This window comes from Salmo salar, chromosome 11 (genome assembly GCF_965601325.2).
Source record: "Salmo salar chromosome 11, fSalSal1, whole genome shotgun sequence".
Classification (NCBI taxonomy): domain Eukaryota; kingdom Metazoa; phylum Chordata; class Actinopteri; order Salmoniformes; family Salmonidae; genus Salmo; species Salmo salar.
Genome location: NC_138301.1, coordinates 3,054,423 through 3,060,422, shown reverse-complemented (window position 1 = coordinate 3,060,422; position 6,000 = coordinate 3,054,423).

Genomic DNA, 6,000 nt, shown 5'->3' with positions numbered 1-6,000 from the left:
GGATCTCTGCTGTTACTTGACACTTCCTACGGCTTCCATGGGCGCTCAGAGCCCGGGAAAAAGCTGAATGACGTAATTCAAAGCCCTGGCTGAAACACACGAGCGCTTTTGCTAAGTGGTCTATCAGAGGACAAAGGGCTTAGGCTCGTGCACTGGCCGCCCCCGTCTTTCTGTTTTTCCCTCTATTTAGCGAAACGCAGATTCCCGGTCGGAATATTATGGCTTTTTTACGAGATAAATTGCATAAAAATTGATTTTAAACAGCGGTTGACATGCTTCGAAGTACGGTAATGGAATATTTAGAATTTTTTTGTCACGAAATGCGCCATGCGCACGACCCTGATTTACCATTTCGGATAGTGTCTAGAACGCACGAACAAAACGCCGCTATTTGGATATAACGATGGATTATTTGGGACCAAACCAACATTTGTTATTGAAGTAGAAGTCCTGGGAGTGCATTCTGACGGAGAACAGGAAAGGTAATAACATTTTTCTTATAGTAAATCTGATTTTGGTGAAGGCTAAACTTGCCGGGTGTCTAAATAGCTAGCCCGTGATGGCTGGGCTATGTACTTAGAATATTGCAAAATGTGCTTTCACCAAAAAGCTATTTTAAAATCGGACATATCGAGTGCATAGAGGAGTTCTGTATCTATAATTCTTAAAATAATTGTTATGCTTTTTATGAACGTTTATCGTGAGTAATTTAGTAAATTGTTAGTAAATTCCCCGGAAGTTTGCGGGGGGTATGCTAGTTCTGAACGTCACATGCTAATGTAAAAAGCTATTTTTTGATATAAATATGAACTTGATTGAACAAAACATGCATGTATTATATAACATAATGTCCTAGGTGTGTCATCTGATGAAGATCATCAAAGGTTAGTGCTGCATTTAGCTGTCTTCTGGGTTTTTGTGACATTATATGCTAGCTTGAAGAATGGGTGTCTGATTATTTCTGGCTGGGTACTCTGCTGACATAATCTAATGTTTTGCTTTCGCTGTAAAGCCTTTTTGAAATCGGACAGTGTGGTTAGATTAACGAGAGTCTTATCTTTAAAATGCTGTAAAATAGTCATATGTTTGAAAAATTGAAGTTTTCGAATTTTAGAGGAATTTGTATTTCGCGCCACGCCCATCATTGGATATTGGAGCAGGTGTTCCGCTAGCGGAACATCTAGATGTAAGAGGTTTTAAGTACATTTTTACTCCTGAACTTATTTAGGCTTTCCATAACAAAGGAGTTGAATACTTAGACTCAATATACACTGCTCAAAAAAATAAAGGGAACACTTAAACAACACAATGTAACTCCAAGTCAATCACACTTCTGTGAAATCAAACTGTCCACTTAGGAAGCAACACTGATTGACAATACATTTCACATGCTGTTGTGCAAATGGAATACATTTACATTTACATTTAAGTCATTTAGTAGACGCTCTTATCCAGAGCGACTTACAAATTGGTGCATTCACCTTATGATATCCAGTGGAACAACCACTTTACAATAGTGCATCTAAATCATTTAAGGGGGGGGGGGGGGGTTTAGAAGGATTACTTTATCCTATCCTAGGTATTCCTTAAAGAGGTGGGGTTTCAGGTGTCTCTGGAAGGTGGTGATTGACTCCGCTGTCCTGGCGTCGTGAGGGAGCTTGTTCCACCATTGGGGTGCCAGAGCAGCGAACAGTTTGACTGGAATAGACAACAATTGGAAATTATAGGCAATTAGCAAGACACCCCCAATAAAGGAGTGTTTCTGCAGGTGGGGACCACAGACCACTTCTCAGTTCCTATGCTTCCTGGCTGATGTTTTGGTCACTTTTGAATGCAGGCGGTGCTTTCACTCTAGTGGTAGCATGAGACGGAGTCTACAATCCACACAAGTGGCTCAGGTAGTGCAGCTCATCCAGGATGGCACATCAATGCGAGCTGTGGCAAGAAGGTTTGCTGTGTCTGTCAGTGTAGTGTCCAGAGCATGGAGGCGCTACCAGGAGACAGGCCAGTACATCAGGAGACGTGGAGGAGGCCGTAGGAGGGCAACAACCCAGCAGAAGGACCGCTACCTCCGCCTTTGTGCAAGGAGGAGCAGGAGAAGCACTGTCAGAGCCCTGCAAAATGACCTCCAGCAGGCCACAAATGTGTATGTGTCTGCTCAAACGGTCAGAAACAGACTCCATGAGGGTGGTATGAGGGCCCGACGTCCACAGGTGGGGGTTGTGTTTACAGCCCAACACCGTGCAGGACGTTTGGCATTTGCCAGAGAACACCAAGATTGGCAAATTTGGCACTGGCGCCCTGTGCTCTTCACAGATGAAAGCAAGATCACACTGAGCACGTGACAGACGTGACAGAGTCTGGAGACGACGTGGAGAACGTTCTGCTGCCTGCAACATCCTCCAGCATGACCAGTTTGGTGGTGGGTCAGTCATGGTGTGGGGTGGCATTTCTTTGGGGGGCCGCACAGCCCTCCATGTGCTCGCCAGTGGTAGCCTGACTGCCATTAGGTACCGAGATGAGATCCTCAGACCCCTTGTGAGACCATATGCTGGTGCGGTTGGCCCTGGGTTCCTCCTAATGCAAGACAATGCTAGACCTCATGTGGCTGGAGTGTGTCAGCAGTTCCTGCAAGAGGAAGGCATTGATGCTATGGACTGGCCCGCCCGTTCCCCAGACCTGAATCCAATTGAGCACATCTGGGACATCATGTCTCGCTCCATCCACCAACGCCAAGTTGCACCACAGACTGTCCAGGAGTTGGTGGATGCTTTAGTCCAGGTCTGGGAGGAGATCCCTCAGGAGACCATCTGCCACCTCATCAGGAGCATGCCCAGGTGTTGTAGGGAGGTCATACAGGCACATGGAGGCCACACACACTACTGAGCCTCATTTTGACTTGTTTTAAAATCAATTTTTATGCCATTTTTCTCGTAAAAAAGCGATAATATTCCGACCGGGAATCTGCGTTTCGGTAAACAGACAAAAGAAAACAAAGCATGAGGTCGACGCGGGCACTCGCCTGAGTCTCACAGTACTGTAACCAGCCACTTCCCAAATGCGCAACTTTTTTTCAACCAGAGCCTGCAAAGCCACGATTCAGCTTTTGCCGCCTTCTGAGAGCCAATGGGAGCCGTAGGAAGTGTCACGTAACAGCAGAGATCCTCTGTAATGGATAGAGATAATCAAGAAGGGCAAGAAATTGTCAGACAGGCCACTTCCTGCATGGAATCTTCTCAGGTTTTGGCCTGCCATATGAGTTCTGTTATACTCACAGACACCATTCAAACAGTTTTAGAAACTTTAGGGTGTTTTCTATCCAAAGCCAATAATTATATGCATATTCTAGTTACTGGGCAGGAGTAGTAACCAGATTAAATCGGGTATGTTTTTTATCCAGCCGTGTCAATACTGCCCCCTAGCCCTAACAGGTTAAGGACATTACATCAAAGTTGGATCAGCCTGTAGTGTGGTTAACACTTTACTTTTGAGTGTGACTCCAAATCCAGACCTCCATGGGTTGATAAATTGGATTTACATTGATTATTTTTGTGTGATTTTGTTGTCAGCACATTCAACTATGTAAAGAAAAAAGGTTTTAATAAGATTATTTATTTCATTCAGATCTAGGATGTGTTGTTTAAGTGTTCCCTTAATTTTTTTTAGCAGTATATTTCAGCTTTTCATTTGTAATTTATTTTTACAAATTTCTAAAAACATAATTCCAATTAGACATTATGGGATATTGTGTGTAGGCCAGTGACAAAAAGTCTAAATGTAATCCATTTTAAATGCAGGCTGTAACACAACAACATGTGGAAAAATCAAGGGGTTTGAATACTTTCTTAAGGCACTGTAGATGGGAAATAATAGATGGATACAATATTGAGTGTTGTCTCAAAATTCAATGTGGAAACATTTATGAAACATGAACCATATTTTACCTCACAGCCTAGGGCTGGGAGTTGATAAAAAAAAAAAGAGTGCATTCCAGATTTCTAACTGAATGAAGTCCTTCACAGGGAAAGTAACACTCTAGATGGTAAAAGTATATTCCAACAAGTCACGGAGTTAAGGGACCTTAAACAACAGAAGTTAATTTCTAATTATGATCATTATACCTTAACTTCTTGTTTAGAAAAAAACAACACTCACTACTTATTTGGGTGTCACAGAGTATCCAAGTCAAGACTGTTCCCAGGTTTATGATCAAACTAAATTAGCCTATACCAATCATGAAAAGTAGCCTGTACTCAGCGGATAATGAACAAGAGCTTATTATCTATTCAAGAAAGCATAGAACAGCTAGTCTCACTGCCTTCATAATAAGACCAGAGAAACAACCCGGGAATTAACTTGCCTAGTTAAATCAAGGTAACCTTTTTTTTTAAATGACTTGAGACGAGAGCCTAAAACGACGAGAGTCAGCATCTTAATCAACCGAATCATCCCAACCCACCAATAAGCTCTAGAACAAGAGCAGCTTAATTAGCCCTATATCTATCTCCGTCACAGATCACGATAATGCAGGCGAGTTGGCGTCTTTAGGGCCCCGCCATTGTGCCTTGTGAGAAGACAGTAAGGCAGAAAGGGGAGGGGTGGAGGGATGAGTGGAGAGAAAGGGAAGGAGGGGGGAAATGACAGAGCGTGGAGCTTGCCGAGTGTATGGAGTGTGCGAAGAACCCTGGACCGTGCACCCAGCTGGGTTTTTGTCCTAGATTCAATCAGATCAAGAATTAACTGGTGATAGCCAACAAGTTCAGAATGAGAAAGTGTTACAACTCACATTCCAGTGTTAGAACTTGTAAACAAGGCTGCATGGGAATTATCATAATGAGACTCTGTCGCTCCCTCTTCCACCATCACTACCACCTTCCACCCATCCCCTCCGACTTTGACACATTTTGTATTCTTCCACTACACTCAACTGGACCCATCAGATCGTTTCCTTGTCCTGAAGTGAGAAGGCTCTCCCTGATGAGGTCAGGGGTCAAAGCTGCCCAGGAGCAATGGATAAGGGGCCAGAATAACAGACCCTGTCTAGTATCTAGTAACGCCAGAGCCTTGGGGCATTACACTAAACTGTTGCTTGCAGAGATATAACTCAAAAATTATACTGACAGTGGTCAGACATGTTACAATGCCAGACATGTTGAAATGTGTTGCCCAGGAGACAGTGTAGGACATGTTACAATAATGTGCTTTAGTGTCACTACTACTAATTTTAAACTTATGACAAATTAAGTTTTAGAACTTTACAACTGAAGTGTTCATACCAGAACAGGATTATGTCACTTGGCAAAAGTGTTGTATGTGGTTCTAGGTCAAAGTTGATTGACCTACCAAGACAGGTACTGTTAACTGTTAGCTATAGGCGCTCTAAATATAAAGTTGCAGTAAAGTAAATGTACACTGAGTGTACAAAACACTAGGAACACCTTCTCTATCCAAGACAGACTGGCCAGGTGAATCCAGGTGAAAGCTATGATCCCTTATTGATGTCACCTGTTAAATATATTTCAATCAGTGTAGATGAAGGGGAGGAGACATGTTAAATCCAGATTTTTAAGCCTTGAGACAATTGAGACATGGATTGTGTATGTGTGCCATTCAAAGGTGGCATGGGTGAGACAAAATATTTAAGTACCTTTGAACGGAGTATGGTAGTAGGTGTCATGCGCACTGGTTTGTGTGTCTCAAGAACTGCAACGCTTCTGAGTTTTTCACGCTCAACAGTGGCTGTTCTGAAAGGCAAAAGGGGATGCAACTCATGTTTTGTACACTCGGTGTATATCCTAGAGTCCGACCCGGTTTCCGGGAACATGTATGTGTGTAATTTCAATTGATACTAGCCCTATACTTGAACCTACATGTCTGTAGCCCTGGATCTCCTAAAAAAAAGTACAGTACATGTACAGTATCGGTGCATAAACAGAGGATAATTGCAAATTGCAGTCGAGTAAAGGTAGTGGGAAATGCTACAATGCTCAAAAGTGCTGG